The sequence below is a fragment of the Scyliorhinus torazame genome, chromosome 29 (assembly GCF_047496885.1).
Source record: "Scyliorhinus torazame isolate Kashiwa2021f chromosome 29, sScyTor2.1, whole genome shotgun sequence".
Lineage (NCBI taxonomy): Eukaryota > Metazoa > Chordata > Chondrichthyes > Carcharhiniformes > Scyliorhinidae > Scyliorhinus > Scyliorhinus torazame.
In genome coordinates, this window is record NC_092735.1 from 34,135,889 (window position 1) to 34,148,553 (window position 12,665).

Genomic DNA, 12,665 nt, shown 5'->3' on the forward strand with positions numbered 1-12,665 from the left:
TGTGACTACAGCGTGACATGCTTACATAGGGCTGGTTTGATTATAAATGAGGAGGTGTGAATTTACGATAGGAGAATTTAACAGGATGGCCAGGCAGACATGCAATGTTGTGGTGCCTGGGGGTAGCAGGTCAATGTCCCAACCCAGTCTCCAATTTAAATGATACATTCTGATCTACCTATCTTTTTTTAATAAATTTAGAGTACCCAGTTTTTTTCCAATTAACGGGCAATTTAGCGTGGCCAATCCACCTGCCTGCACATCTTTGGGTTGTGGGGATGAAACCCACACAGACATGTGGAGAGGCAGCAGTGCTAACCTTTATCTATCTATCTAGCTATCCATCTATCTATCCATCTATCTATCAGAATTGCTATTACAAATCCATATGTCCATATTTATGATGGAAATCTATGTAAACTCATCAAGGTATAATTACTCCTTCCTGTAAATGGTAGTGCTGTGAAGGAGGGTGTAATATTTTGACAAGTTTAGGCACTTTCCATGAAAAAGGTTGACATAGGAATTTGTAATGAAAATTGACAGAAAGTAGATGTAAGATATTTTAAGATGATGTGGCTATATGCAGGCAACATTACTAAATTAAATCTTGTTCAATCATACTTTAACTCTTGAATATAGATCTGATTGTTAAGAATGCTGTATCTATTCTAAAATGTGGGGGGGGGGGGGAGTCAAAATTTAATAATAATAATCGCTTATTGTCACAAGTAGGCTTCAATGAAGTTACTGTGAAAAGCCTTGAGTCGCCACATTCAAGCACCTGTTCAGGGAGGCTGATATGGGAATTGAACCTACCTGCTGGCTTTGTTCTGCCTTACAAGCCAGCTGTTTAGCCCACTGTGCTAAACCAGCCCTTTCTTAACTGGGAATTTGAAGACTCAAATTGCCTGTGTAACATTTGTTCTCCAGGTTTATTTAAACCCCTCCTTGAGACTAACGGTTTGTCATTCCTAACATTTCATCCCCCTGCATCTAATGCTGTTGAGTCTGACACCATATGAAATATCGACAGCGCTCCGGTTTCCTCCCACAGTCCAAAGATGTGCAGTTAGTTGGATTGGCCGTGCTAAATTGCCCCTTAGTGTCCAAAAAGGTTAGGCTGGGTTACGGGGTTAAGGGGGTGGAGATGCGGGCTTAAGTAGGGTGCTCTACAGGCAGCACGGTGGTGCAGTGGTTAGCATTGCTGCCTCACACAGTCCCCGAGGTACCAGGTTTGATCCCGGCTCTGGGCCACTGTCCGTGAGAAGTTTGCATATTCTCCCCGTGTTTGCTTCGCCCCCACAACCCAAAGATGTGCAGGCTAGGTGGATTGGCCATGCTAAATTGCCCCTTAATTGGAAAAAAATGAATTAGGTACGCTAAATTTATTTTTCAAAAGGCCAGTGCAGACATGATGGACCGAATGGCCCCCTTCTGCACTGCAAATTCGATGATTCTACAGCGCAAGATGGAGAGATAGGGAAATACTACAGGTAGAGAGGGGCAAAGATCGAGACCGATGCCAGAGCAAGAGGAGGGGGGGCTGACCCATGGGCAGCAGAAATGATGCCATGTGGACATCTAGAATGAAAACTGCCTATGTAAACCCGTCACGCTGCAGTTTACTCTCCGGCCAGTGGCGGCGGTGCAGTTCCCTCTCTGATGGGGCAGGGGGCGAGAAAGTGGGATAGGTGAATGAGGCAGACACACTGAGGGGGGGGGGGAGGTTAGACTGGGCAACAAGGTGGAGAGGGCTGGGTAAAATAAGAGTGATGGGGAAAGAGACAAGTAGTCAAGACAGACAAGATCAGTCCCTGAGCAGCAATTGCTTGGGTGCTCAGAAGCTGAGGCAATATCTGCCGCTGGGTGTTGGGGGTTTTGCTTTTGTTTTCAAATGCAGACGCCTGTGAATGTTGCAACAAGGGGTGGGGGGGGGGGGGGGGGGGAAGGGGGGTAAAACTGACCTGGGCTGGAGTTTGCTCCTGTATTTTGTTTTTGCAATAAATGCTCCAGACTGTCACGTTAACAGAAGGTGGTGGTGGGGGGGTCTGTAATCGGTGCCTTTGCAAACACTGAATGCAAACACATTTTCAAAATTAAAATAGATGCAAAAAGGACCGCAATTCAAACACTAAAACCCAATGAAGCCAGCCTCCCTGCACTACAGTAGCTGCAGCAAGCACAATATTGCAAATTTTGTTTTGAAATAAAGGTTTGCAGCCAGGAGAGGGAGATGGTGGTGGTGGGGTGGGGGGGGGGGGGGGTGCAAATATCCTGTTTATAATCTTGTGTACCCGCGATCTACACGGTACCGATCGATGGTTATGGCTCAAGAACGGCAGCACAACATCAATGGAGCAGCTGCCTCGAAGATGCTCACTGTCAGGGGCAAGGCTGCTAGCAAAATCCTTGCCTCCAGCCAGTTATATAATATTCTATTCCAACATTCACTTTTATTTATTTATTTATTGCGGTTGCTTCCTTGCCCCGCGACGGGGGGGGGGGGGGGGGGTTGCATTCTATTACAACATAGCTCGGTTTTAAATTTAAATATATATATCTATATATATATGTATGCCGAAGAGGGTCTTCAATATATAAAAGCACAGAGAGAGTGGTACTCACTGAAACTGCCAGAATTCAGCCAAAAATGTTGCTTCCTTTGGTCTCTTGTAATCGACAGCTTCAGGAAAGTGACAAAAAAGGTTTTCCTCGCTATTTGGTCTCCTCTCTCTCCCTCTCTCTCTCTCTCTCACTGTACCTTTCTCTATCTCTCTCTCACTGCATCTCTCTCTATATCTCTCTCACTCACTCTATCTATCTCTCACTCTCTCTCTCTCACACACACACACACACCGCTGACACGCCACTCACACACTGGCGGGGGGGGGGGGGTGAAAAAATCCCAGGAAATAATTTCACAGGCCTCTTTTCATCTGACAGCCAAAAGATTTGTCCTTGAACTCAATTCCTCCTTTTTGTTTTTAAAAAAAGGTTATATATATATATATAGAGAGAGAGAGAGATAGATAAAGAGAGAGAGAGAGAGGGCCAGAGAGAGAGAGATATTTAACGCACACACACACTCATATACTTTACTCTGCCGTTCAAACTCACAGTGAGAGAGACTGGGGAGAAGGTTGCCTGCAATTGAAATCTAGAGCTGCTAATTCTGCGGCAGAGTTCTTCATGACGTAACTGGATGGATTTTTGCTTCAGACACAAGTTGCCTTGTTTTATCAATAGGAGCCCTCCCTCTCCCCGGTGGGGTGGGCAGTTGCAGACTGGGAGACTCCCCCCTTTCCCAACCCTGTGTGCTCAGCTCCTCCACAAGACAATGCAGGACGCTAGCTCACCCGGAGTGGGTTCAATTCAACCACTTTGTACCTGATTCACAGGGAGAGAGAGGGGGGTCCACCTGGAGCCTCCTCTAGACTCCCGGGGGCTTTGAGGTGCCTGGTAAACGTGGTGATGGAGAGAGGGAGGATTTAAGTGGGCTGGTTTATTATTAAAAGAGCAATCAGTTGAATGAAAAGATGGATGCATTCGCTCACTCTTCACTGTCACAACCACTCAAGGTGCTCTTTTTTTTTGCAGATTCATCGCCCCTTGCTTTCACACCGAGCTGAGTAATAGCTGCTAGCCCCTGGAAGATGCTCTCAGTTTTAATCCTCACGTTGCAGACAGGAATTATTTGAGGGGGGGGGGGGATGGATCTGCTCAGTTCAATTAGTAACCTCTCCCCCCCAAATCACCCCCCCCCCCCTACAAATCGAAATGAAAATGGCTTATTGTCACAAGTAGGCTTCAAATGAAGTTACTGTGAAAAGCCCCTAGTCGCCACATTCCGGCGCCTGTTCGGGGAGGCTGGTACGGGAATTGCATCGTGCTGGTGGCCTGCCTTGGTCTACTTTCAAAGCCAGCTATTTAGCCCTGTGCTAAACCAACCGCTGATAATTAGGGTTGTGGATCTAGTCAGAGATCAAATTGTGATGCCTGCCGTAGTTGAATTGCCCGATGGAGTGAGGCCTGAGGGATGGGGTATTGAAGGGAGTCAAATATTGTCTGATGTGAGTGGACGCCGAGGCGATTTCCACTCCTGCCTTGGAGGAGATGAAGGAAAATTAAATCTCGTGTATTACTTAATATTAAACATTTAATAACTGACCTGAATTATACACCTTTTTTTCCCTCTCTTTCATTCTATTTCCAACACACGGAGCGATCAGCAGCAAGAATCTCCGTCCGGTCTTAAATTGCTGCCTTGAGTTGCCTCTTTACCATTCTGCCCAGATTCGTTATTCTTTCCTGGGCTGCGGGTGTCACTGGGCGAGGCCAAGAGTTTATTGCCCATCCTCAATTGCACTGAGGGGCTTGCCAGGCCATTTCAGAGGGCAGTCACAAGTCAACCTTCTTCAGTGTGGGTCTGGAGTCACATGTGGGTCAGACCAGGTAAGGAGGGCAGATTTCCTTCCCTATTAGTGAACCAGGTGGGATTTTAGCAACAATCGATCAGTTTAATGGTCAGCATTACTGACCTTTATATTCAAGATTTATCAATTGAATTTAATTGCCGGGGTGGGATTTGAACTCATGTCTCCAGAGCATTAGGCTGGGCCACTGGATGTGCCTCAACCGCCATTCCACCAGCTGAGGTCAATTTCCTGTGTCCCTGACTGAGCAGTGTTCCCTGGGGAGCTGCAAGAGGTGACTTCCCCTCTTCCTCATAGTATTTACAGTACAGAAGGAGGCCATTCAGCCCATCAAGTCAGTACCGGCCCTTGGAAAGAGCATCCTACCCAAGCCCACACCTCCACCCTATCCCAGTAACCCCACCTACCCACTTTTTGGACACTAAGGGACAATTTAGCATGGCTAATCCACCTAAACTGCACATCTTTGGAATGTGGGAGGAAACTGGAGCACCCGGAGGAAACCCACGTGGACACGGGGAGAAAGTCCACACAGACCGTGACCCGAGCCGGGAATGGAACCTGGGACCCTGGAGCTGTGAAGCGACAGTGCTAGCCACCTTGTGTGTGTGGTTTGTCTGGGTCCAGTCCTTTGCCCCTGAAGAATGTTCAGATATGGGGAGCGTCGTCATCGAATCTCACTTATCCTCAGCCGACATTGACACATTCATACTTTCCCAACAGGTGAAAGGGCACAAGTCCCGAAGGGCTCACTTTTTAAAAAAAATATATTTATTAAAGTTCTTTAACACAATTTTTCTCCCTTACAAACAATAACCCCCCACCTTCGTAACAAAAAAAAATGAGAAATCGCTCAGAGCAAGATATATACATGGCAAAATGATATATTTACACAGCTTTGTACACTGGCCCTCACCCGTACGTGCCAGTTTCCCCAACCCTTCATGTTATCTCTTGCTCATCCACCCTCCCAGGCAGTCCCCCCTTTCCCTCCCCCCCCCCCCTCCCAGGACGCCCCCCCCCCCAAGGTTGCTGCTACTGCTGACCGACCTTCCTCTAACGCTCCACGAGATAGTCTAGGAACGGTTGCCACCGCCTGTAGAACCCCTGCGCAGACCCTCTCAAGGCGAACTTAATCCTCTCCAACTTTATGAACCCAGCCATATCATTTATCCAGGCCTCCAGGCTGGGGGGCTTCGCCTCCTTCCACATTAGCAAGATCCTTCGCCGGGCTACTAGGGACGCAAAGGCCAGAATGCCGGCCTCTTTCGCCTTCTGCACTCCCGGTTCGTCCACTACTCCAAATATTGCTAGCCCCCAGCTTGGCTTGACCCGGACTTTCACCACCTGAGATATTGCTCCCGCCACTCCTCTCCAGAACCCCTCCAGTGCCGGGCATGACCAAAACATATGGACATGGTTCGCTGGGCTCCCTGAGCACCTTCCACATCTGTCCTCTACCCCAAAGAACCTACTCAACCTCGCCCCCGTCAAGTGGACCACCTTAAATTGTATCAGGCTGAGCCTGGCACATGAGGAGGCGGAATTAACCCTACCTAGGGCATCAGCCCACAGACCTTCCTCAATCTCCTCCCCCAGCTCCTCCTCCCATTTACCCTTCAACTCTTCTACCAGCGCTTCCCCCTCTTCTTTCAACTCCTGGTGTATTTCCGACACCTTGCCCTCCCCGACCCATACACCCGAGATCACCCTGTCTTGAACTTCTTGTGCCGGGAGCAACGGGAATTCCCTCACCTGTCACCTCACAAAAGCCCTCACCTGCATATATCTAAAGGCATTTCCCGGGGGCGAAGGGCTCACTCTTAAAGGGCCACAGCAACCTATAAAGTAAATCACAGCCTCCAAGGTCAATATTGTCCGAGGCTTCATAATGTTCCAGATGGATGAACCATTGCCAGATTTTTCAAAGACTGCACAAGGGCAGCACGTAGCATAGTGGTTAGCACTATGGCTTCGCAGCACCAGGGTCCCAGGTTCGAATCCTGGCTTGGGTCACTGCCTGTGTGGAGTCTGCACGTTCTCCCTGTGTCTGCGTGGGTTTCCTCCGGGTGCTCCCGTTTCCTCCCACAGTCCAAAGATGTGAAACTTGGGTGGTTAGTCCTGCTGCCTCACAGTGCCAGGAACCCGGGTTCGAATCCTGGCTTGGGTCACTGCCTGTGTGGAGTCTGCACGTTCTCCCCGTGTCTGCGTGGGTTTCCTCCGGCTGCTCCGGTTTCCTCCCACAAGTCCCGAAAGACGTGCTGTTAGGTGAATTGGACATTCTGAATTCTCCCTCTGTGTACCCAAACAGGTGCCGGAATGTGGCAACGAGGGGATTTTCACAATAACTTCATTGCTGTAATAATGTGAGTTTACTTGTGACAATAAAGATGATGATTATTATTAGCTGTTACTGGTTGGACAGGAGCGAGAGAGAGAGAGAGAGCTCTGGCTGATTTCTCAATCAGCAGTGCACAATGATCAAGATCGGAAACCTTGACTAACTTTCCACCTTCTCTATCCTGAGGCACTGAGGGCAGTTTCAACCTCTGTCCACCGACACACAGTGAGAGCTATTTGAATGTTACTCTTGTCACTCACTGATGTCCCCTTCTGCAGAGCAAGAATGGGCCTAGGGGCCTGAAGAGGAAGCAAGCCTGAGCTAGGCCGGAGCAGCAGATGTTCACAAACCAAAGGCTAAATCCATGGGGCCTCAGGGAGAAAGTACCCTCCTGTTCAACATCAGCCCAAACCCTACAGTACAAGTATGATTCATGCACAAGTTTAATTACAAGAATTGAAGGCTCCTTACTCTGCACTCTAAGCAAGTTGGAGTTTGGAATCTGATCGAGGGGGATTTCGGGATTTTGGAAAGAAAAAAGACTTTCATTTATTTGGCGCCTCAGGACATCCTTTTTTTAAAATAAATTTAGAATACCCAATTATTTTTTTTCCAATTAAGGGGCAATTTATTTAGCCAAACTACCGAACCAGCACATCTTTGGGTTGTGGGGGTGAAACCCACGCAGACACGGGGAGAATGTGCAAACACCACACGGACAGTGACGCAGGGCCGGGATTCGAACCCGGGTCCTCAGCGCCGTAGTCCCAGTGCTAACCACTGCTCCGCCGTGCTGCCCTCCCTCAGGGCATCGTTAAGTACTCCGGAATGTATTCCTTATTGTAGGACAGGCAGGAATCAATTTATGCACAGCAAGCTCCCACAAACAGCAATGTGACAATGACGAGCTCATCCCATTGGCTGAGGGAGGAATAGTGGCCGGGGGGAAGGGGGGGGGGGGACTCTTCAAGATACCTCTTCAAGATAGTGCAGCAGATCCTTTTACACCAATTCAAGAGGTAGACCATGGTCATCACATGAGAGGGGGCACCTCCAACCTTACCGTACTGGAGTCATCAGCCTAGGTAATGACCCCAAGTCCCTGTAGAGGAGCCTGAAGCCATGACTGTCCGTCTCAATGTGAGAGTATTACCCTCTGAGTTACTGCTGATTGTTTGAAAAATAATAGCGACCTGGACTATGGCTGCAACCTGAATCTAATCCAACCGGGACGCCTGTATGTATTTATATATACAAAACATAATCATTATCTGGAAGAGAGTTGTAGACTAGAATCTAATTAGGGGCTTGGGTGGTTTAAAAATAGAATGATGGATATCTGGGAATGAGCTAGGTGTGGGAATTGTATTAATGATTTAAGGTGAATCGGAGCCGATCCAACTATCTCAGCAATTGTGTCACCGGAATCCCAGGATGCTGATGGAGAGAGCAGCTTATGTTTGCAATTGTGCACACTGACCTGATTAATAGATTTTAAACAGGTTTGCTCACCAATTAAAGCTTGTATGGGGAGCACCACAATGCAGAGGGGCTGGATTAGCACGGGCCCTTTAAATGCCTGCGGCTTGCTCTTAAAGGGCCACAGACACCTGTAAAGAAAGTCACAGCCTCCAAGGTCAATATTGTCCGAGCCTTCATAATGTTCCAGATGGATGAGCCATGGCCAGATTTTTCAAAGACACGGTAGCACAGTGGTTAGCACTATGGTTTCGTAGCGCCAGGGTCCCAGGTTCGATTCCAGCTTGGATCACTGTCTGTGCGGAGTCGGCGCGTTCTCCCCGTGTCTGCGTGGGTTTCCTCCAGGTGCTCCGGTTTCCTCCCACAGTCCAAAGATGTGCAGGTTAGGTGGATTGGCCATGCTGGATTGCCCCTTAGTGTCCAGGGATGTGCAGGTCAGGTTACCGGGATAGGTGGGGTGGGCTGGGGCATGGGCCTAGGTAAATTGTTCTTTCAGAGTTGAACAAAGGCTACCAAAACTGAACATAATACCCTAAATGTGGTCTCACCAATGCCCTGTGGAGTTGTAGTAAGAATGTGGCAAACAGCAAGGAGGAAAGTCTTAAATTACATTTGATATAAACGGGTTGGCCACATGGGCAGAACAGTGGCAAATGGAATTTAACCCTGAAAAGGTGATGCTTTTTGGGAGGAACAACCAGGCAAGTGAATATACAATGAACGGTTGCACACTAGGGAGTACAGAGAGACCTTGGGGTTCATACCCATAGGTCCCTGGAGACAGAAGGAAAAGTATTTAATATTGGTTAAGAAGGCATATGGGATACTTGCCTTTATTAGCTGAGATGTTCACTTTAGGGCAGCACGGTAGCACAAGTGGATAGCACTGTGGATTCACAGCGCCAGGGTCCCAGGTTCGATTCCCCACTGGGTCACTGTCTGTGCGGAGTCTGCACGTTCTCCCCGTGTCTGTGTGGGTTTCCTCCGGGTGCTCCGGTTTCCTCCTTCTCCAAAGACGTGCAGGTTAGGTGGATTGACTATGATAAATTGCCCTCAGTGACCAAAAAGGGTAGGAGGGGTTATTGGGTTACAGGGATAGGGTGGAAGTGAGGGCTTAAGTGGGTTGGTGCAGACTCAATGGGCCAAATGGCCTCCTTCTGCACTGTATGTTCTATGTTCAGCAGTCAAGGGCATTCAGCCTCTGATCTCCGGGTAAGCGTTCTCCAAGGCGGCCTTCAGGACGCGCGACAACGCAGAATCGCCGAACAGAAACTTATAGACAAGTTCCGCACACATGAGTGCGGCCTCAACCGGGACCTTGGATTCATGTCGCATTACATTCATCCCCCACCATCTGGCCTGGGCTTGCAAAATCCTACCAACTGTCCTGGTTTGAGACAATTCACACCTCTTTAACCTGGGATTACCCCTCTCTCTGGATCTGTAAAGACTTAATTATCTGCAAATGCTCGCATTCAAAGTATCGTCTTGCATCTTTGACTTTGTCTATATATATGTTTCTGGAACCCACCTCTTCATTCACCTGAGGAAGGAGCAGCGCTCCGAAAGCTAGTGATTTGAAACAAACCTGTTGGACTTTAACCTGGTGTTGTAAGACTTCTTACTTTATCAGCCGAGGCATAGACTATAACAGCAGGGAGGTTACGATGGAGCTGTATAAATCGCTCGTTAGGCCACAGCTCGAGTACTGTGTGCAGTTATAGTCCCCACAATATAGGAAGGATGCGATTGCGCCAAAGAGGGTGCAGAGGAGACTGCCCAGGATGATGCCAGGGCTGGAGCGTCTCAGCTGTGGCGAGAGGCTGGGGCTGTTCTCCTTGGAGCAGAGAAGGGGGAGGGACTTGATCGAGGTATTTAAAATTATGAGGGGTGTAGATAGGGCGGAGAGGAAGAAAACGTTCTTCTTAATCAAGGGGTCAATAACAAGGAGGCATAGATTTAAGTTCAGGGGAAGGTGATTTGGAGGGGATTTGAGGAAAATCTTTTTCACCCAGAGAGTGGTGGGAGTCTGGAACTCGCTGCCTGGCAGGGAAAACTCACATTTAAGAAGCATTTCGATGAGCACTTGAAATGTCACAGCAGACAAGGCTATGGACCAAGTGTTGGTAAACTGCATTTAGAATAGATAAGAGCTCAGCACGTACATGATGGGCTGAAGGGCCTCTTCTTGTGCTGTAAAGATCCATGACTCCCCCACTCCGATTCCCATGAGCTGCTGCAGCCTCTCCCCCCACCCCCACCCAAGTCCGGGATGCAGGCAGGGCATCCTCCCCCACCCCACCCCACCCTCATCGTTGGCAAGGCCCCCTCCTCAGAACCCCCTTTCAGTACCCTCAGGCCACCAATTCAGCCCCCCTCACCCCCGCAGATCCCCTCTGCACCCCCCCCCCTCCATTCCTCTCTTCAGGCCCCACCCTATGGCAATGCCAGCCTGGCACATTGCAGTCCAAATTTATTTATGAGTCTGCCTCTTTGTTCTCGAGTGCTTCATAGAAAGTCAGCCCCTACAGCTGTCCTCTCCTCTAGGGCAAAGAGGCAGACTCCTAAAATAAATGCAGTTGGAGAAACAGCAGCTACACTGACGTAATGGATTTCCGCAGAGCTACAAAAAGAAACATTCTGATTCTACCCTTTGAAGTTCCAGTGAGCTGACAATCACAATGCTTTTCGCAGATAATGGAGTGCCAATTTTAATGTAAACAATCCAGTTCAAAGCATTCAGCCTCCTAGCCATACACACTGATTTCAATACTTCAAAAGTCAATGAAATTGACAGTGTGAAAACCACTTCAAAGGTCTGCGCCACTTTAAAGGCATAACTTTCACTTTCATCTCACAGGCCTTTAAACGTGACGTACTGACAGACCCTTTAAAGGGTTTAGGGATACAGATGGGAACACTTTCACTTTATTATAAGAAAACATTATTTCTTATCTACTGACTTACTGTTTAAAGGGTTTAGGGGTGCAGATAAGAACACTTTCACTTCATTGTTAGGGATGTGTATTTATAAGAAAACGAGTGATCGTCTAAATGGTTTAGGGGTACAGAGGAGAACATTTTCACTTTATTATGGGAAAACTTTAACTTTTACACACTGGCTAACTGCTGAATGGGTTTAATGGCTGCCGATGGGGGGCAGCCCCAACCAGGGAAGACCCCCGACCTGAGCCCCACCAGCCCAGCACAAGCCCCCCTGACCCCCATCGCCCAAGAAGGACCCCCCTCGGCACCCTGATGGCAATTGTTGGGGGACTGTCTATCACCTTGCCACTGTCGGATTGCAAGCCGCTAGGTCCACGCTCTTCAAGACTTGCACCAATTCACGCTAGCGAGAGTCTTGGCTGCAGGGGGAGGGGGGCCCTGGACCATCCCACCTGGCTTGTGGGTGGTGCGTCAAGCCTGCCAATGACACGCGAAATAGCTCCAATGAGATCAGGATTCCCGATCGCAGCAGTGGGAATGGATATTCCGGCATAAGTGACACAGGAGTTTGTGGCGAGCGGTCAAAGAGAGTGGCAATGAGACAAGCGAGGAAACAAAAGATGTGCCTAGAGGAGGTGCGAATAGCAGCAGCATGTTCATTCCGTCGCCCGAAAGCAAACGTAAGAGTGAAACGAGAGTAAATCCGAAATATGGAAGAAAAAAGGAAGAAAAATGGGGGTCAAAAACAGAAAAAGCTGGGGGAACCCCAGCACGCCTGGCAGCGATTGTGCAGAGAGGAACAGTCTGTACGGCACTTCTTCAGAACTGGAAAGAGGTGGAAGTGTGAGGGGTTTTATCTGTTAAGAAAGGGAGGAGGAGCAAGTAGGCAAGGAGATCAGGGATAGGTATTAAGGGGCAGCTTAGTGTGGCCAATCGACTTAACCTGCACACATTTTTGGGTCGTGGGGGTGAGACCCACCCAGACACGGGGAGAATGTGCAAACTCCACACGGATAGTGACCCGGGGCCGGGATCGAACCCGGGTCCTCGGCGCCGTGAGGCAGCGGTGCTAACCACTGCGCCACCGTGCCGCCTCCCCCCCCCCCCCCACTATTGCGACAGTGACTGCCCTTCCAGAAGCACTTCCCCGGCAGGTAAGCACCTCGGGACATTCTCAGGTCAGGAAAGGTGCTCTCGAAATGCAGGTCCTTCCTTCATTTCACGGAAACGCGCCGGGAAATTCTCACATTGAGGAATGTGCCTCCTTCAAGTCCCCAAAAAACCCCAGCTGTCACGGAAGGACTGCTCTGGGAAAAGGAGTGTGTAAAAATAATCTTGCAATCCAAAAAACAAAGGAGGAAAAACAACAGGCAGTGCCATTTTCAACAACAAAGCCAAGATTGCCAAAAAACAAACCTTACATCAGGCAGCTCAGCAGTTGAGCGTACGTTAAGACTACATGG